Below are 22,087 nucleotides of genomic sequence, written 5' to 3'. Positions count from 1 at the left end.
AAAAGCAAGAATTTGTTGCCTTAGATGTATTTTCTAAAGACAAGGAATATAATATCCTAGCTAGGACTCTAGGCAATAGGGCAAACTTGCTGCTGGGATGGATTTTAAAGATCTATAAAAAGTGATGGCCAACTCTAAGCAAAACAAAATGCAAATATTGCCCTGGCAGATAGAAGAAGAAATAATGAGGCTGAGGGAAGTGAGCATGATGAATGGACATGTTATATAAACTAGAAGACTCAAGAGAACATGCCCTTCACCAAGGCCATCAGAACTATGCTAGTAAGTAAGGCACCAGAATAACTATGAAACTCAGTGATCATTCTTTACAGACTAGGGATGATGCTAGGAGGGGCAGTTACAGATCTAGGCTCTTGAACATCCATGGTGGGTAATAATGCCCTCCCTCTAAATAATAAAAACCAGGTTATGACACTTAATTGCCAGCCCAACTACATAATGACAGGTAAAGTTGGAGAGAAAGTCAAAGGATTTAACCTACAAAGTTGTGTAAATGGTTAATACAGCATGGAATTTTTACAAGCAGAAGAGATGGGAAGCCAACAAGACTTGCTGCTTGATATCTAAAATTAAAAAACAAACAATAAACAAAAATGCAAAAATAGAGGAGCAAGAAAGTGTGCGGTAGAATGTCCAGCCCCACCATCTGGGCCATACAATACTTTCTAGTGTTGAAGAATCCAGCAGACCCTAAAATGTTGGAAAATGTGCAACGTGGAACTTACTGGCAAGTTCCAGTGGAAGAATCACAATACAGGCCCTTGATTCTGGAGTAAGGCCAGGCATAGTAGAAAATTATTCTTTGAGAAACATCTCTTTTGTGTTCTTGGATTTTGGTAAACACAGAACACTTAACCATGGAAAACATACTGGCCATGTACCTAAAACTGCCCATCATGAGCTTAATTCTGTTTGGCCAACCAAATCATAATTATCAGACAGGGTTAGACATAGTCCACTGGTCATGAGAAAGTAGCCCAGATCACATGTCACACAACAGACTGATACTAGTGTTCTTCCCCTGGCTTGTACTTATGGTTGTCTGGGAGTTCCTGTATTACCAGCCAAATGAGCAGGAAAAAGTCTGAGCTTAACCTTTTGTGGATGGGTTGGCTCAGCATGGAGGTGCAAGTAAAACATGGACAGTGGCTGCATTATAGCCACATTTAGGGGTGGACTTACAAAGCAGTGGAGTGGGAAGAAAATCTTCTCAATGGCAGAGCTGTAGGCAGTGTACTTAGTCACTTATTTTGTGTGCAAAGGGAAATAACCCTAGGAAGAATATATATAAATTTCTGGGCAATGGTTAATAGTCTAACCATTGGAGCATGGAAGAAAAAGAACAAGAACATCAGAGACAAAGTGGTCTGACATAGAGGCATGTTGATGGTCATGTAGGAGTAGGCACAAGATATGAAGATTTTTGTATTATACATTGTCTGCCAGAAAGTATCCACAATAGAAAAGGAACTGAACAACCAAGTAAATAAAATGATTCATGCAGTTGCATTCATTATCAGCCACTCATTATCAGCGACTCTGATGGCCATGATGGGCACCCAAATGAAGTCATAGTGGCAGAGATAAAAGCTGTATATGGGCCCAACAACATCAACTCCTACTTACCACATGTGATCTAATTACTGCTATCTCTGAATGTCCAACTTTCCAACAATAAAGACCAATACTGAGTCACTTATATGGCACTATTCCTTGAAGAATTCAATTGGTTAGTTGACTACATTGCCCATCTACACTCTGGTTTGACTTACAAGGATAGGTAATTATTCTGAGTGTAGGTTTACCTTTTATGCCTGCAGAACTTTAGTCAGAACTGCTTTCCAGGGGCTAATAGAACACCTGATCCACAGGCATGGAATCCCATATAGCACAGGATCTAATTTCCAGACCCACTTCACAGCAAATGAAGTATGGGAATGGACCCATGACTAGGGAGTCCACTAATCATAACACAAACTGTACAACTCTGTGAGTGGCCAGCCTTATAGAATCCTAGAATAGCCTACTCAATGTGCAACTAAGGTACCAGTACTAAGGAAACACTCCATAAGGATGCAATATATTTATCAAGTCAGAGACCCCTATATGGCACTTTGTTTCTAATAGGAAGGATACATGGGTCCAAAAGAGTGGCCATTAATGACTCACTGGAAGATCTGTCCTTCCTCAGAATTTTGAGCTCTTCCAGGGAACACACTAAGAGTTCCATCAAGCTATAAGTTATGGTTACATCTGAGAACTTGGTACTTCTCACATCCAGGGACTAACCAGAGACAACGGAAATCACCATAATGGCAGAGGTAATTGATTTTGATTAGCAGAATGACAGAAAGCTGCTTGCACAGTGGGGACAGGGAAAAATGAATGTAGAACCCAAGTAACCCATTTGTATCCTAGTACTTCCTGACCCTACTGTAAATGGAACAGTCATATGAAGCAACTTGGACTATGAAAGGTGTGATAATCAAGGGTTCAAATATTTCAGGAATGAGGGTTTGGTTCATACCACCTGGCAAGCCACCAAGACCTGCTGAAGGAATCACTGAGGATAAAAGGCATTTAGAAAGAAGTTGGAGAATAACTGTAGTGATAGGAGCTTTAGTTCATCACACTAACCTCCCTCTTCCTCATTTTTGCTCAGGAAGAAAGGCCCATGGAACCCATGGAGGAGCTGCTCCTGAACCTGTGTGATGAAGTAGATCTGAGTAGTGCAAGGGCTCAATGTGGTGGCCATGAGAATAAACTTTGCAGACCCCCCACAGCAGGTAGTATAACTGACCGTAAAGCCCAGCTGTTGTGCTCTGAAATCCAAAACTCATTTATGCTGAGGTCACAATGCTCCATGGGCTGCTCCCAGTCAATGACTGAGAGTGGCAGGAATATGAAGGCAGACCCATTCCTGGGAGACATGGGACTCCTCTGGTGGGCAACCCTGGTTTGAGGACATTCTCAGACAGCTTTGTCAAACCTCCCTTATACTGCAGGTCTGTCTGGAACAATGCCAGGCAATGTCCCTACCCTCCTTCCTTCAATCAGAGTCAGATTTGCTTGTGGTTTTATCACCATCCCAGCTTTACCCAGCTCCTCTCCTATTTTCCTTCACACAGATACTTCTCCTAATGGAAACCTTGAACAATTAATTTTGCCATCTGTTTTTTTTTTGAGGGCCTCAGTGATATATATTATTAAGTTGGGAGTTTTATGAGTACGCACAATGTCCTTATTTAACATCAACAAGGAAAATGAAGCAAACTAGTGAAATCACTATCTTAAAGACAAACAGTGAAGTGAGTGTAGTGTGGTGAGACCATACAACAACATGTCTTAAAAGAGACAATCTAGATAGTGATATTTATGTCCTTGCAGTTGTTTAAAATTTGGTTGAGTGACCTCCTAATGGGACAGAATCTAGGTATATTTGTGTTTCTGTAAAAAAACATGCAACCTAAGAAGTAAGACTGGACAAGGTTCAGACTGCTGGTGGTGCAGCCAAAAGGTAATGAAAATTATTTTCCAATCCTACTTTTCACGTTAAAAAATTTTTTAAAAATGTTTTATTTATTTTTTAGGCAGAGAGAGACAGAGCATGAGCAGGGGCGGGGCAGAGAGAGAGGGAGACACAGAATCCTTAGCAGGCTCCAGGCTCCAAGCTGTCAGCACAGAGCCTGAGGCGGGGCTCGAACTCAAAGTCTGTGAGATCATGACCCGAGCCAAAGTTGGAAGCTTAACTGACTAAACCACCCAGGTGCCCCTACTTTTCACTTTTTTAAAAAATTGAGGAAGGTTGAATTCACATTCCATATCAACATTTGGTGAAATCTTCCACTTAGCCAGTTCCTTGACAATTCTGCTCCAGTCTTCCTTTCCACAATCTCCTTTCCAGTTGTTCCACATCTGGTTGCTTTCTCCCACCCACTTTCTACAAGATTTCCCACTCTCCTCTCTGCCCTCTTTACCCATTTTCATTACATTCTTTACAACAGATGTCTGGCCAACGTTGAAAATGTTTCCAAGAAAATTCATTCTACTCTTATTACTAACATCATCAGAAAGGACTTTTGAACAGTTAAAAATGTCAATGAATTGTTTGAGAAGCTGGAAGTAATGCCTCTGGAAGTGTTCAAGTAAAGGTAATCTCCCCAGTGTCCTTTCTTTTTCATATTCAATGATTCTAAGTCTTCCCTATATAAAATCCTTAGGAGATTCCCTTTTTAAAAAGACGTGAAATAATTAGCCACAGGTGCTTCTTTAACAGTGTAGAGAATTGGCAGCTTTTGAAAGGCCTTTAATCAGGTTATTATTTTATTTACATTTCCTTTATTTTTTTCTTCTGCAAAAAGCCAAAGATAAGTTCCAGTCTGTCAGGACTGTCATAAAGTCTGAATCATCGATGTCAAAAATCATGCTATTCTTCTTTTTTTACACTTATATGGTTGTTCCCTTCTGTTGGTTGTTGTGTTTCCTGAAATGAGAGTTTTCCAGAATTTCAAATTCAAAAAGTTTAGCATAGTTTGTTTTGAATTGAATCATCGCTATCAACGGTTTTCAATGTTAATATTTCTCTGTCAACCAAAAAAGGTAAAGTTTTGGGGAATCACTCATTTTAGGTCTTCAGCAATATGAGCAGAAAACAACAACAAAAAAGATACATGGCTTTTTCCTTCTTTGAACATAACTTTTTATTCACATTTTCCTTATGTCTTCTGTTCCACTTATGATAAAATGAAAAAGTTTCCGTGAAATAAGCTAATAATTCTGGAACTTAGTCATAATTTATTTCCTTTATCAGATATCTCTTCTGAAGGTAAGTTTTAAGTCAAAAATAAATTTCATAATACTTTTATGTTTGTGGAATCTTGTTGTGATGACAAAAATTACTTCTAACTACTTTGAATGTACTTTAATTTACTACGAAAGTGTTACATCCTTTTTCTTTTTTAACCAAACTTTATCAATCATTGTCAATGCAGCAAAAGTGGGTATCGAATACAAATTTCACAAGTGACAAAGATATTTTTAAAACCTATATAGAAATTATTAGAGTTTATGGAAATATAGTTTTAGATCAAGATTAAGTAGTATACATAGGTTATATGTCATATATATGCCATTAAAATGTCATTATATATAATATGCATATATATACATATATCTATATCTATACATGATTTTAAGGTGTCAATATATGGCATCCACCACAACATTTGGATATACATTCTGAATTTCTCAGTTGACAGAACAGTCTGGTCTCTTGTATTTTTTCCTTTCATTCCTTTTTTTAAGAGTCATGTAATACTTAAGGTAGAAAACTATCTAGCATAACATCAATTTCCTTTGCATTACCTTTTTGATTTCCCCGTGAAATGAAGTCTTGTGCTCCTTCCAGAACAACTCCAAAATTCCTTGACATTCCATGTACTGTTTTGATTGTTTCTGAAATAATTCCTGGGGCCCATAATATATCTGTGCCTCATATCTAAAGATACATTGTATATATTATAGTTGATTTGAACACTTTCCAAGAAAAACTTCAATATGTATGGTTATGAAACTGTTTTTATGTTTTGCTTATATGTCTACTGTACAAGCCCAAAATTTTTAAAGCAGCATACTTTATTCAAAGAATGATTAATTCAATGTTGTTAAAATTGCTTCTGTTTTCCCAAAGCAAGCAGCAGCATTATATTTTTATGCAGGAGAGTAAAGATCCTAATGTAACAGTAACTCTTCCTCCTCAACTCCCTTCTGCCAAACACACACACACACACACACACACACACACACCCCTTCTGGTTACAAGTAGAAGTTTAAATAAATGCATTTACTTCCCCTCTTCCCTGAAATCTATTAATACAAAAGAAGAAAAAAAAGATATAAACTCATAAATGAAGAAACAGGTGAGATGCCTCAGTAATTAAGAATTGTAAAGTATTTGTGGAAGATATGAAGTAAGTAGAAAAAAGGAAACAAGAAACAATATTTCCTAGGGAATATGAAGAGGCAATAGAGCCAAAAAGAGAGATTTCTTTCTCTTTAGAATCCAAGAGCACTGGGAACTGAGAAAGTCCAGCTAAAATGAGATCATATGGGAGACTGAGCGCTGAATATGCATTAATTGAACATCTACATAAGGAGGACTCACTGGCCTGAACACAAATTATTTGCCCAATTTGCTTGCAGAATGCCAAGCGGGTAACAGTCTACCTTTGACAATAGATAAATTAGCAAATTAAGTTAAGTCTGAAGTGTCCTCTTTATAAAAATTGAAAAACCTGTTTTAGTTCGAGCTGCTCTAAGAAGGTACAATAGACAGTGGCTTATGAACAATGGACATTTATTGTTCATAGCTCTGGAGGCTACAAGTCTTTGATCAGGGTGCCAGCATGGTCAGGTTCTGGTGAGAGCCCTTTTTCAGGTTGTGGACTACTCTCTTCTCATTTTTTCCCAGATACATAAGAGAGAACTTTAGAAAGTGAGCTCCAGAGCTCCCCGGGGGTCCCTTTTATAATGACACTAATTCCATTCATGAGGGCTCCACCCTCATGACTAATTACTTCTCTAAGATCTTACTAAGATCTTATGTCCTAATATTACCATATCTGAGGGTAGGATTTCAACATATGAATTTGGGGCACAGCACAAACATTCAGGCCATTGAACTGAGATCAGGGATTTCTGCATTTTGGTGACTTTAGAAAATTGGTTAATTCTTTGCATCCACATTATAAAGCACGTGTGCTTTTTATTTTTTTTTAATTTTTTAACGTTTTTTTATTTATTTTTGAGACAGAGAGAGACAGAGCATGAGCAGGGGAGGGTCAGAGATAGAGGGAGACACAGAATCCGAAACAGGCTCCAGGCTCTGAGCTGTCAGCCCAGAGCCCGATGCGGGGCTCGAACTCACGGACCGCGAGATCATGACCTGAGCCGAAGTTGGATGGCCAACTGACTGAGCCACCCAGGCGCCCCGCAAATGTGCTTTTTAGTAAAACTAAAGAACTGGTTATTTGTACTGCCTCCACTTTCTAACTTGTCATTCTCTCCTGGATCTGCTCCATGAAACAGCTTTTGACAGGGTCACCAAACATCTCTATATTTTAAAATCCAATGGTCAAGGTTCATTTTCTGTATCCCTTTTTTCCTTCCTTCCTTCCTTCCTTCCTTCCTTCCTTCCTTCCTTCCTCCCTCCCTCCCTCCCTTCTTTCCTTCCTTCCTTCTTTCCTTCCTTCCTTCCTTCCTTCCCTCCCTCTCTGTCTCCCTTCCTTTCTTCTTCCTTCTTTCCTCCCTCTTGCTCTTTCTCCCTCTCTCTCTCTTTCCCTTTCTCTCTATCTCACCTTGATTGTTGATCTGTCCTTTCTTAAAAAACCTTTTCCACTTGCTTTCAAGACTCCATGCTTTACTGATTAACCTGTTACGTCACTAGATGGTCCTTTCCAATGTCCTTGGCTGGATTTTTCTCTTACCAATTACTAGGCATTGGTGTGCCTCTGAGATCTCTTCTCTCTGTCCACACTCTCTCTATAAGTAATCTCATGTGGTCCTATTCAACAAACACAATTGTGGAAAAAATTCTTTAAGCCAAATCATTTTGAGCTGATATTTTTCGCAGTAATACTTAACTGAAATATAGGATTAACTAAGGAATTGCGTATGTATGCATTTGTATATCTGTTGCTATAAATACAGACTTTAAAATAAAAAAACTATAGCATTCTGTATAGGTTGTCTTGAGAATTGCACCTGGTCATTCTCACTTTTTATAAGTATGTTTTTGATGATTAAATATTATTTATAGTGGCTTCATACTTTGTTATTTAGATGTGCCCACATTTACTTAAATAATACTTTGTTATTGAACCTTAAAGCTGTACCCAATTTTTTTTACTATTATAACTGACCATTTAATGAGCATCTTTAGAGCTAAATCTTACATACCTTGATAAATTATTTAATAAACATTTGGAAGCATAGTTGTTAAATCAGTTAAGTACACTAAATACTTTTACCAAGTTCCCATGAAGAAAGTCTATAGCCAATTTACATAGCTATCAACCATGCCTGAGAACTATATCACTAGTATTTATTGCCTAATTTAGTTTTTGGTATCTAGTCTTAATAGATATTTATTAGATATCTAGTCTTAATACTATATAAGAAAATAAATATATTTGAGGATTGAACTTGTGACGTTGAGAAAAATATTACTAGAAGGCAAAAAATTTCATCTTTATTTTCTTTATTTTTTAAGCTTACTTATTTATTTTGAGAGAGAGAGAGAGAGAGAGAGAGAGAGGAGAGAGAGAGAGAGTGTGAGTGAGGGTGGGGCAGAGAGAGAGAGAGAGAGAGAGGATCCCAAGCAGGACAGCGCTGTCAGCGCAGAGCCTGAGTGGAGCTTGAATTCACAAACTGTGAGATCATGACCTGAGCCGAAATCAAGAGTTGGATACTTAACCAACTGAGCCACCCATATACCCCTAAAATTTCATCTTTATGATGAATGATGAAATATTCATTAAAGATAAACTCTTTATCTCAGAAACTGAAGAAACCAGCACTTGAAAATTAGTTCTAACTCAAAGTGTGAAAGGAAAAGAATTGTATTACAGGAAAATTTCTGAAAATATCACTTAAATTTTATTACAATTTCCTTTGGTCTTGGATTCTCTTGTTATTGAAAAAAATATATTGATAGGCATTTAAGACTCCATGTAGCTGCTTTCCTGACATACATTAATTATTTCAGTTATACTGTTAAAGAGTATCTTATGATTACTGAATTATCTTTTATTACAAGAAAAAAATTCCAAATCATTTGGCAATCTTTAACACTCTTAACTCTTAGTTTTATACACACACACACACACACACACACACTGTATACACACAAACACATATGAATATATATATTCCAACTTATTCCAAGTACATATATATATATATATGTGTGTGTGTGTGTGTGTGTGTGTCTATCTATCATCTATGTATCTATATAAAGTTTATTTATTTATTTTGATAGAGAGAGAGCGAGTGTGAGTGGGGCAGGAGCAGAGGGAGAGGGAGAGGGAGAATCCCAAGCAGGCTGTGTGCTCTACGCTGAAACTGGACACAAGGCTTGATCTCATGACTGTGAGATCAAGACTTGAGCCAAAATCAAGAGTCTGACGTTTAACTGACTAGACACCTAAGTGTCCCTAAGGTGTATTTTTTAATGCAATAAGTCATATATATTTAATATATATTTTGTTTTGATATGTATGTATAAACCTATGAAAAGTACCAAAATCGAGGTAATGAACGTATTCATCACTTTCAAGAAATTTTTTAGTTCCCCTTTAATGTGGCTTTCCTATCCCTTTTGTTATCACCCCACAACTGCCATCCTGGGCAACCACTTAATTTGCATTTTCTAAAGTTTTATATACATGGAATCATATATCATGTATTCTTTTCTTTTTTCTTTTTTTTTTTTTTTGTTTTTTGGTCTGGCCTCGTTTACTGACAAAGTATTTTGCAATTCATCCATGTTGTTGCCTGTATGGTGGTTCACTCCATTAAATTATACAGTCAATCTTCAAGTAATATTATACGATTTCATATGTAATGTAAGAACCTGACAAGAGTGTACCTCAATTTTCCCTTCCTGGCCTTTGTCCTATTGCTGCAATACAGTCTTTTTATACATATATATAAACTCCATACAACATTGAAATTATGTCAATTTAAACAGTTGTATATTTTTAAAGAGATTTAAATATATACAAGTAGGGGCACCTGGGTGGCTCAGTGGGTTGAACATCCGACTTCGGCTCAGGTCATGATCTCACAGTTTGTGGGTTCAAGCCCAGCATCAGGCTCTGTGCTGACTGCTTGCTCAGAGCCTGGAGCCTGCTTCAGATTCTGTGTCTCCTTCTCTTTCTGCCCCTCCCCCACTCACACTTTGTCTCACTCTGTTTCTCAAAAATAAATAAATGTAAAAAAAATTAAAAATATATATATACAAGTATTTTATATTTACATATTAGTTACCATTTCTGATGTTCTATGTTCCTTTGTGAAGATCAATATTTATTTCTTATATAATTTTCCTTATGCTTGAAAAGGATTATTTAACATTTCTTATAGTATGGGTTAACTGGTGATGAATTCTTTCTGCTTCTGTATGCCTGAAAAAGTTTTTATTTCAATTTCATTGATAGATATTTTGATAGACAGATCATTTCCATTGGATAGGTGTTTCATAGATCTTTCCTTTGGATATAGAAATCTAGGTTGCCATTTTTTTTAATATTTAAAAGATGTTGATCCATTGTCTTCTTATTTTCCCCAACAAGAAATATTTTGTCCTCATTTTATTTGTTTTCCTATGTATAAAGGAAAAGGCTGGCTTACACTTTTTCTCATTATCACCATTTTATCAATTTAATTATGACATGCTTGGTGTAGTTTTGTTTCTTGTACTTGGGTTTTGTTGAGATTCTTGGATTTGTAGATTTATAGCTTTCACATCCCCTTCACTTCAGTTATTCCAAGTACACTTATATTAGTCCACCTAAAGTTGTCCTATAACTCACTGATGTACTTTTCTTTATCATCACTGCTATTATTATTATTTTTCCCTATGTTTTATTCCAAATGGTGTCTACTTTTATGGGTGCAAGTTCACTAATCTTTTCTTCTTCAATGTCTAATCTTCTGTTTATCAATTTCGGTGTACTTTTTGTCAGAAATTGCAGTTTTCATATCTAGTATTTTATTTTGTAATTTTTTACAGTATCTTCTATGTCTCTACTTAAAATTGTAAATATAGAGAATATATGAAACAGATACAATAACTTCTCATGTCTGTTTAGTTTAATATCTGTGTCAGTTCTGGGTGGGTCTTGATTGATTTTTTTTTTCCTCATCATGGATTATAATTTCCTGCTTGTTTGCATGCTCATTAATCTTGGAATGTATATGAGACATTGTATCTTTCACCTTTTTGGGTAGTAGATAATTTTGTATTCCTAAAAATATTTTTAACTTTGTTTTGGGAGGCAGTTAAGTTTTAGAAATAGTTCCAGCCATCCTGGTTTACCTTTAAAATCATTATTTCAGAAACAGGGAGTGTTTATCCAGGATGAATGATTCCCAGCTAATGAGGTAAGACTCGTCTGGGTCCTTTGCCAAATTATGAGTTTTTCTAGTCTGGCTAGTGGGAAAGGCAGTATTGCCAGTGTTGATGAGTGTTGGGCATCATCTCCTCTAATCCTTTTGGGTGGTTATTTCCCAGGGCTGGGGTATTTTCCTCACATGCATGCACTGATTTACTGACTACCTAAGGGGGCCCTCTGTAGATCTCTAGAATTTTCTCTATGTGCAGCCCTCTCCTTTTCTGTTATGCGAATACTAACAACCTTGGTCCCCCTGGACTCCCACTCCATCTCCTCATTTCAGGAAAGCTGGCAGACTCTGCCTATGTTCTCTTTCTCTCTGTCATTGCCTAGAAACTCAGGACAGTTAACTGGGGCATTAGTGGCTCACCTTATTTGTATCCTATCTTTCAGAAATCAGCATCCTTCATTGACTGTTGTCCAGTGCCTTAACACCATTGTTTCAAACATGTTTTTCCAGTTTTTAAATGTTTCCCAAAGGAGGGTAGTTCCAATCACTATGACTCCATCTTGACCAGGAGTGAAAGTTTACACTAATATGTCTTAACTATTATTTACTGCGTTTAAACATTTTACTTTCTAGGGCTGTTAATTACATGAAGGATTGTTTGGGCAGGGGGGAGGATTACAGACTCATCTTCACAACATACTGCTTTCATTGTGTCAGTCTTTGTTCTAGAATCCAAAATGGCTTTTTTAGCTAAGTTAAATATAAACACAAACGTAAGCCAATAAAGTTAGCTATATAAAGAACCCTAAAACAGGGTTTTTATTGTTTACAGCTTTCTTATGTACCAGCTTAATCCAAGGATACACTTAATGTAGAGGACGGGGTGGACTATATAGTATTTATTCAATCACCCATGACTAAAATTGCTGTCAAACAAAATTTTATAAAAATTGCAGAAGAAGTTGTAGGTTGTATTATCCGAAAACAATCTGGACTCCAAATAATCTAAGTGGCAGATGAAAGAATATTAACTCCCACAAGTGTACAACATAAGAATTATAACCAAGATATTTGCCTATACAGTTGATCACTCCACTTATGTGTGGGGTGGGAGACTGCTTTAGTATGTTACAGATAAAGAACCTCCTTCCTTGAGTGTTTACAATAGGAATTGTGATTCCCCCCACCAACAATGTTTGCATTTATTTGTAGACCTGCATATTCTCTCCAAAGACTATATATAAACATTACTACAGAGTCAAACTGCTGGAATTATCAATTCCCTCAACACTTTTTGAAAAAGGACTTTTAAGAACAGAGTCGTTGCTGGAGGCTTATAAATTTCTATATTAGAGAATATTAGATTATTAGAGAATGAAAAAAATTGTGTGGATTAGACTGTTTGAGGAACATTTCAGAAAAAGACTGTAACCCTAAAAAGCCATAGAATTCTAGAGACAAAAAAGTTATAAATAGTGATTACACAAATGTAAAATTACTAAAATTATCATTATTTGGTTCGTTATTACTATATGCATTATTTCTAGAGCCAGATTTCAATACACCTTAACTATATCTTAATGGCTAGTTCTGCATTACTAGTACAGAGTTGTTTTAGAATTTATGTGACTTAGTCACAATATATCTCTTTCCTACAGTGGTGAAATCAGAAAAATCAATACCTTTCAATATGTCTATGTGGGCAACCTGTACTTGATCAGTCCCTCTAAAGATTAACAATAGCATGTGTATTAGTCATCTATTTCCATACTAATGCTGTGTAACAAACCACTCGTAAACTCCTCAGTGTCCTAAAGTAGCAATCATTTTTCCATGCTTATCAGTCTGCCCGATGGCTAGAGGTAAAATGATTTACACTGGATTTGACTGGGCTTCACACAAAGCTTCTATATATCTGTACACTGTCCAACTTGTTTCCATTTCTCATCTCTTGCAGTCTCATTTCTCTGTCTCATTAATAGGTAATAGGGGCAGGACAGATGAAATCTGTTCAGTGGTAAACTACATAATTTTCTCCACCACCGGAAAGATTTTTTAGAGGTAATGTTGACATCTTTCAGAAATATGGGTGTATAATTTTTACCCAAGAATTTGCCATGCATCTTCATATTGTTTTTTACTATGTCCTTCTATGTCTCTTGAGCCTTTGCTAACAGACTATCCACAAAACAACACTGCCTTTTTTTGAATACCTGTTAACTTTATGTGTTGCTGAATTTTGTTCCCTGTGAGCCAAATATCATAACATCTGTTATGGCCATAGCCAGTTGCCTCCCAAGTTGATTTAAAACATGAAGTGTTTTTCCAAGAAGAAACATCTCGAACTTTATAGCCTATAAGCAAATTTACCTTGGAATGTCTCATTTTAAGCCTGCAATTTTAAGATACCTGTCAGGAATATAAAACGTTAACAAATTTTATGGATGGGAGAATAATAAGCAAAAATAAATAATGGTTTGGGTTTTAGTGGCTTATCAATATCTGACTGAACTCATTAAGTAATCTGTCTTCAGTCTTATTTAGTGCTATGAAATTCCCTAATAGCTTATAAACCTAAACCAAATATAAGAACACTACTGCTTATTTGTTTTTCTCCAGCCACATCATTAATAAAAAGTCTCTTCTTATAAGAATCAAAATCATATTTGGACTATGACTTCACTCAGATTCTTTGGAGCTACTGCTACTATTAAAGTTTAAGCATATTCTTTATGCACATTGTTACTAAAATATAGGGAATTTGATGGTCTTGTGTATAAAGGTGTTTTTTTTTTCAAAAATCATGCATGAAAAATTGTAATTTTGCAAACCTGCCTAATATATAAATGTTCTGCCCTCTGGCACTGGCCCATACATTCTCCTATTAAAGAAATCTTGCCTGGTACCCAAACTCCTATAATTATGGCCGCCACTTAAAGGTAACCAAAACTACTGGAATATAGTAAGCTCAGAGTCTTGAATAGCGTAGAAACCTGGTGAGGCCCTGAGAATACAAGAAGCACTGGTTTTTCAGCGGATGGCAAAGCTCTTTTCTCCTCCAGTTATCTCATTGCCCTGTATGGATCCCAGTACCGTCCTTTCCAGTCAGGATCACTCTATAAAATGGTTTAAAATTCCCCCTAAGAATGACTTTTGAAAACATATTTTTAATTCTTCAAAGTCTATCATTCCCTATTGATTCTCTTTTCCTTCTAAGTTCTGTCTTTTCCTGAAGGAAAACCTTGTTTAGTACACAGGAACATTCTGACCAGGCCTAGAGTGACTCAGATTTGTTCTAAGCAATATCAAATATTTTTTAGGCAGTGTTTTAGCATTGTAAAAACATAGGTAAAATAAGAGACTTGGAATTCCTTCTCTCTGATAGTGCTACATTTCCCAAAAGGTCTCTATATAAAGTTGTGATTTTGTGGCAATTAGGAGTATTCCCATTGGATTCTCATAGTCATGAATGTCCATGTTATCTACAATTGCAGTAATGTCTAAGCACTTAAGACTTACACATACATGTCTTCAATCATACAGCAAATATTCATTGAGTATTTACTATGGTTCAGGTACTAGTGTTATAGGTGAGAAATCAGAATTAGAAAGAAGAATATTTCTCAAGTTTTAAGAGAACAACAAACAGGGAAAATACAAAAGAAGAAGAAGAAGAAGAAGAAGAAGAAGAAGAAGAAGAAGAAGAAGAAGAAGAAGAAGAAGAAGGAGGAGGAGGAGGAGGAGGAGGAGGAAGAGAAGAAGAAGGCGATGATGACAATAATGGGATGGAAAAATTGAATACATTCTGACTGACACACGTATGAGCTACAAAGATCCTCCTAGCTTCAAAATCGCTATGACCTTGCTGGCACCTGCCTTGTGCCAGTGCCTAGCATACTATTCTCCCATGTTAAATTCCTTTCTGGCCTGTCCCACAATAAGCAGTCAGCCTGGTAACCCCTGTGGCCACAATTCAAGTTGCAACAGAACAAGTGGCTGAGATCTAGAGCAAAGTAAGTGGGCCGTTCTCAGGCAAACCAGCTAAATTGCTGTAGTTGTCCACTTGCTAATGCAATGCTCCTTATGAACTGTGTTAAGGGACTGGGAGGGATCAAGGGAATCAGCATTATACTGCTAAACATTTCTGCCTAAAACTGGCATCATTTCACATTCTTGGGACACTTATCTCCCAAAAGTACAAGTATTTAAATGAGGACCCTGAAGGCCTATACTTGAAAGTAGTAATAGATAAACATATAGGCATTCTTAAGTTTACAGACTGTTTTACCCTCTCAATTTTTTAAATGTTTATATATATTTGGGGGTGGAGGGCAGAGAGAGAGGGAGACACAGAATCCAAAGCAGGCTCCAGGCTCTGAGCTGTCAGCACAGAGCCCAATGTGGAGCTTGAACGCACGAACCATGAGATGACCTGAGCTGAAGTCAGACGCTCAAGTGACTGAGCCACCCAGATGCTTCCTTTTTACCCTAACAGATTAAAAAAAAATATGTAGGGATCTCTGCACACTACCACAGTGAATAAGTAAATTTCAATTAAAATAGAAGTATTAACACCTGTCTCAACATTATTTTTAAGTAGAAAGGAAATTAAGCAGTTCACTCAAATACCCAAAGGTCAAATGACTTAAACTCATAGGTCACTTGGAAGAGCTCACTTAGAGACTTGAGAAAGGCATTTAATATTATACTTGGACTTAAAAGCACTTTCCCAAGAATAAATCACTAATATGAATCTTCCCTTCCATCACACTGGGTAACCTTTCACAAGTCAGTGCAAATGCCAAGGCTTTTTGCTTTGATTTTTCAAAAGTATTAGTAATACTTCTGACTGAGACCTTTCTTAGTGTTAAAAAAGTAAGCCTAATTTAAGGTATTGTTGGTAATACTGAAGACAATCATAATGTAATCATAATGATGTGTTGTCAAACTGGTGATTGAAGTAACAACTTTTCTATATCATTTTTGTAAAGACATATCTTGGCCTGGGGCTATGCTTGGTACCTCTCCACACAGTCAGTGTAAAAACTGAATTATATTCCTCCCAAAGAACTTAAGAGTCCAAATATATGCCATGAATCGTCAAGAGGAGCTTAAATCATTTCAGAAATGTTACTAAAAATTTTAGGCAACAGCAACTGTTAAGATGAAACATTTCGATTGTTAAGATGCAATTTTGAAGACTGATTTTTTTTCTTCCATCATCTGAATGGTCTGGGTCATATGGAGTTAGTCAAAAGAAAGAAAGGAACATAATTCAGAGAAAGTAACTACAACTTCGTGCACTGAACGCATGAGCTTTATCAACAAAGTAAATAGTAAAACTTGCAAATTTCATGGAGTTCTGAAATCAGTCAAGGGAAAAGAAATAAATGGTGTTCTGTGGCTTAAATCTTTTACTAACAGTTTTAGTTTTTGAAAGAATGACATGATAGCATTGCATGCTTACTCTCTCTCTTATAGTTAAAAATGCATAAGAGCATCATAACTAAAATATATGTATTGCTTACAATTTACATATAAGTCACTGGACAAGAAAAAGAGATTCTACCTCTAGGAGTTTAAAATCAGAACTGATGACACTAACTTGAAAAGATCAGTGTTAGTTATATGTCACAATAACTGACAAGAAGTAGATACTAAAATATGACCATGAAGTCATCTGAAGAGTGGAAGTCATAAAAAGTCTGAGTGAAAGCTGAACAGAAGGGTGGGGACAAGGAATGTATCAGCTTTCCTCTGATCCTACACAAAGACTTCTGGAAGATGTAGGGCTTCGGGGGGGATTACACTGGGGCAAAGGGACAAGACGGAATTCTCCGTGATCACATGTTAGGGGTCTGACTGGAACAACGCTGGGAGGTGGGGGTGGAATGACAGAAAGGAGGCAGCTGAGAAACCGTGACCGAGGTTATGAAAAGGTGCACACAGCAAAATGGAGAAGGGAGCTGAAATGAGGCCAGGGAAACCTGAGCGCGTAGACCAGGATAACAGCTTTCCAGACCAAGGAGAAGTCAGTATCACTTCCGGTTTTGAATTGAAAAAAAAAAAAAAAAAACTAGAAATAATAGAAATAAAAAACAAGTAGGAGAATTATTCATAAGAAATTCCATGTAGACAGTTGCTATGTCAAAACCACAAAATTCAGCGGGAGAAACATATAAAATAAAGGCAGAGCAGTGTTTAATATATGAGCTATGCAAAAATGATTCAAATGAGAAAAAAGAAAAATGCAAAAGTTAAGAAAATGCTACATTTGCACCCATTATACAGGACTTCCACTCGAAAGTGAAGAACACCAATCCAATTTCATTATGATAGAAAAACACAAAGCATTTGTCTGTTTTTATTGTTTTTGTTTTTGTTTTTGTTTTGGTTGATGGGTTATTTACTTAATGTTCTATTATATGCATCTCCTAAATATTTATTAGAGATACTAAACTTAATATAGCACTCAAATCTTACAGATTACTTTCCATCAACTCAAACTGAGCTATCTCATTCTGGTTTATCTCCCTCTTATCTGCATTTTCAGCTTGCAGTGTACTCTTTCAGGGAACTGACATTCGGAATTGCAAAAATAATCAGTTTTCATTGTATAAGGATTTTTAAAAGGGAAAAAAGAAACAGGAAAGGAAAGATCAAGTCACATCAATTAGATCTCTAGATTAGCAAATAATTTTTCTTGAAACATAACTATACTTCCATTTTTCTCTGTATTCTTCTGTCACATATACACATATACAAACACGCTCATAAACTGAAAACCAAGTCAGACTGGCTCTCTTGTGTTATAGACACAAATAGCCACAACTGTCATTTCTTTCATCTCAAGACAAGAACTATATTAGAAAATTCGTTTGGGGCTTGAAAAAGCAAAACAGCAAAAAAGAAAGAAAGAAAGAAAGAAAGAAAGAAAGAAAGAAAGAAAGAAAGAAAGAAAGAAAAGGAATAAACATAAAATGAAAGAAAGAAAAGGAAAGGAAAGGAAAGGAAAGGAAAGGAAAGGAAAGGAAAGGAAAGGAAAGGAAAGAAGGAAAGAAAAAAGAAAGGAGGGAGGGAGAGATGGAAGGAAGAGAGAAAAAGAAACAAAAAGAATTTTGACTACTTGAATTTATTTGTATTCAAATTATGTGCATTTTGAAGTTGTTTATTTAGGGGACCTATTACATATTTACTTTTCTGAAGCTATGAGTAAAAATGTGAATCATAGTTAAGAAATAGCCACTACTAGTATTAAAGATACCTTTTTTTCTTTTAAATTTAGGAACCTAATTTAACACAGCTTAGCTTTTGAAGAAGACTAAGATTTGTTTGTTCAAATAAACAGGGAAGTGTAAAGCCAGTGGGGATCATATGACCAAGGCAGTGAAACAAGGTGAGTGGTGGTTTGATGAACACGAGCAGCAGTATGACTGCCATGACACTGAATTCAGTAGATATTTGCACTGCCTTTTCTTATTCCCTTTTTCTTCGAGTCTTTGATGGATATATAATAATTATATTTTATAAGAATGCCAGTGGTGACGGAAGTGCTTCTCCTAATGCAGAGGCTGTAAAGCTATCAGAAGAGCTTTAAGCAAATGTTATCTGTTTTACAGAAGAAATCAATTACCCACAGATTGCTTAAACCAGTGACAGGCATGGTAAGGAATAAAATGTGTTAAGTAGAAAAGTTACAGCCATCAACATGTAAGGAATTACATGATATATGAAAGCAATCACTTGTTCAATTTACCTTCAAAACTAAAACAAGTTCTTCTGCATTGGAAATAAACATGAACCTCTCTCTGAAAAGGGAACAATTTCCAACTCAATGGAAAAAGTACTGTATAAATTTTAGCCAGCAATAGTGCTATTAGGAGAACACAACCAGGTTTTCAGAGATAAAGTATGTGAACTATTTAACATACTTATTTCAAAGTAGGCATCACTTTGTCTTCATCTTCCGACAATTCAGAATTATGTAATTTCCAGATATGCCTGGAATAAAGAGTCTGCTAGAAAATACTCCACGCTTCGTAACATTCCTTATATTTATATCAAACTGCAAAGAGTTTTACTCAATTAAAAATATCTTTATTATTTTTAAGCTTTAATATTCATCATTCTCTGTTGATAACACATACTTCATTATCTGTACTAGCAAGAAAAGATTCACAAGTGGGCCTTTTTTTCTGCTTAACGAAGAAAAATAAGTGTTTCAAAAAGGCTCTGACAGTTCTTAGGGAGGACATCATGGTTCAAAATGCTCATCAAAGCTGTTAATTACTCAGGTGGAGTTGGCATCTTGCCTTGTGAAACAAGGTCACCATTTTCAGTGCTTTTTCCTATCAGTCCTTTAGGAATTTTTGCATTGTGTAATTTAATTTTTAAAACAAATTAATTCAAATCACATGTAACATAAAAAAGTAATTTCTTAATATTGCAACACAGGAATCATTCCACCAGATGTGCCATTAGAGACATCACAGCATAACCATCACATTTCTGTGAATGTCATTGTGTGCAATGACAGCCATGACGAGAGATACCTGCCTAATGAAGAACTTATGCTCCTTTTCACTTTCTTCTTTTTCAAATTGGGACGTGTGGAGGAGAATTTGTTCACGTGATCTTTTAATAGAATCAGGAGTAATATACCAGCTGATGCATACCATCCTTTTGTAATATTCTGAGGGAAAGCTCTATACTGACTTAATTTTCTTGGGAATAAAATATGTATATTCAAGATTTCATGCAGGTCGGTTGTCCTTAATGGACAAATGTTAATGATAAATTTAAAGTACCACAGTTTTGGAACACCTGTACATGAAATTCTTTAAGAAGAACCACATTCGTAGTTTATTCACTCTGACACAGACAACAATATTGCGAAAATTCCCAAATGAAAGACCACACGGCTAATGCTTTTTTCTCTGCAAAATTATCAGGTTGATACAATGGCAGTGTCCTACTGATTATTCACCACAGACCTTCCAACGGGATAATGCATTCTTAAAGTATGAACTTGAAGCTAAAATATTAAATATGCATTTCCTCCTCCTGGAGGACATGTTGAAATGCCACATGCTGTTGGTGAGAATGACCCATAAGTGTTGGATTTTTCTCCCCCTTGCTCTTCCTTTCCAGAAACAGTTAGTGTGGCGTGCAGTGAACCAAATCAACAATGTGATTCAAGCTGTCTCCGTAGCTTCTTGGCAAAAGAAAGGATAAACTATAAAAACTCCCCTCCTACAGCTTTCAGCTCTTGCTTCCCACACTTTAACATCTTCTGTCACCTCTGGCGCTGTTACTGACCCATGCTAAGCTAAACTAAAGGATGATAAGTTTGCTGCCTTTGCCCTTGTCCTGAGGGGCTGCGCATTATCCTATCAAGTATCAGTAGCCATTTCTGTGGGATATTTGTCACCCCACGAAGGCCTTTGGAACAAATGAAATGGGCAGCGAATTACAAAAATGTCATTCTCTAAAGGAAATGGATGAAGGCTTTTGTTCTCCAGTAATAAATAGATGCCATAGGCTTATAACACTATTTTTATATTAAATTTGACAGGGTTACTATTTCTAGTTCATTAAGGGAACAGCTTGAAAACTCTTTCTTTCTCTACTTTTGAAAATAATGTTGTTTCCCTCATTTCTTCCCAGTAATAAATATAAATGATACCTAGCAATAGATCTTGGAAATCACAGATCATGATTAATTTCAAGTTACTTTTGCTAATGATTGTTTTAAAAATGTACAAAAATCATTGTAGGGAGGGCTTTTGAGATTATAAATGGATTATGTAAAGAGGTACCTCTGAATGGATTTTAAAAGTCTGATTTACACCTATTTCTCCTTTCTTTATAAATCACAAATATATTACTTCCTTTTCTCACTTTTCTCACACGTTATGGTTTTACAGGGCTTCATGATAAATATGCCATGGACAAAGGTCAAGCAAAGGATAATAACTCAATTCCTTAAATGAAAGCTTCAAAGTAAATCTTCTGTGTTTAACAGCAGTATACAGGGGTCAAGATTACAATGTCCCAGACTAGAGAATAAAATGTGTGTTAATACCTTTGAGCCTCAGTATATTTTTAAATGGGTATACTTGAACTGACATACTTAGATGTTCTTTGAAGTGAAGCTTGAGCAAGATACATAATACATGATAATAAATTAAATAGCACCACATATTTTTAGGTAAATTTGAATTAGTGTGGTTCATCAACATTTTCATGGTAGCTCTTCACTATTTCTAATATAGTAGGTATATTTCTTCTGTAGGTCTGCCTACTCAATGATTTTAAAATTGAGGCATCTTCTGCTCACTAAGCTTAGTTTGTTCAGCAACATTTGTAAGATAAGGTAGTGAAAACAATTCATGGGAATTTTTACTTGACCCATTAGTATATGCATGGAGACTACTAATTGTGGTAGCATACACTTAGTGAAAATTATTTAATAGTGAAACGCTATCTGTGTTAATCTTCAGATTTTCTGATTTTGTATTTTAGATTATAGCTCTTGGATGGGTATACTGTGGTGCATTTCTTAGGTTTAGTCAATATATGCTATATTTTGAAAGAATTGATTAGTAAAAACAAGAAGGAATGGTGTAAACCAATTCTAATTGTTGTTTAGATCAAAGTCAACATTTCTCAGAGGCAAATCATTTTTAAAATTCAGCTAAATCTTACTTACTTTCTGTGGACATTTGCTTTATTTTATATTTTTTATTCCTCTTTGCTTCTCAACATGAGAACGTGTGCTTGGCTTTGCAAACTCCCTGATTGTATGAGCTGTGATAGGAACACTAGGGGATCCGAAGGTTCTTTAAAGAATACATACCTAAGTGTGCCCATCCACATCTGTCCACTTAACACTTGTGCTGAAGCTCAAAGGCACTAATGCACATTTTAATCTCCAGATGAA

At 36.0% G+C, this 22,087-nt stretch overlaps 2 long non-coding RNA genes across 8 annotated transcripts in view; one reads left to right on the top strand and one right to left on the bottom strand.

Annotated features, from left to right (window-relative positions):
* The window catches only part of LOC109499790, a 419,289-nt gene that overhangs the window by 165,802 nt on the left and 231,400 nt on the right, over positions 1-22,087 (bottom strand). The window lies entirely within an intron of this gene.
* LOC109499792 lies at positions 2,902-21,228 on the top strand. The gene is made up of 4 exons (XR_002157299.3): positions 2,902-3,026; positions 4,026-4,172; positions 18,431-18,541; positions 21,072-21,228. It is a non-coding gene; the product is annotated as an uncharacterized LOC109499792 (long non-coding RNA).

The sequence above is a fragment of the Felis catus genome, chromosome B2, assembly GCF_018350175.1.
Source record: "Felis catus isolate Fca126 chromosome B2, F.catus_Fca126_mat1.0, whole genome shotgun sequence".
NCBI lineage: Eukaryota > Metazoa > Chordata > Mammalia > Carnivora > Felidae > Felis > Felis catus.
This window is presented reverse-complemented; position numbering and strand designations above follow the sequence as displayed.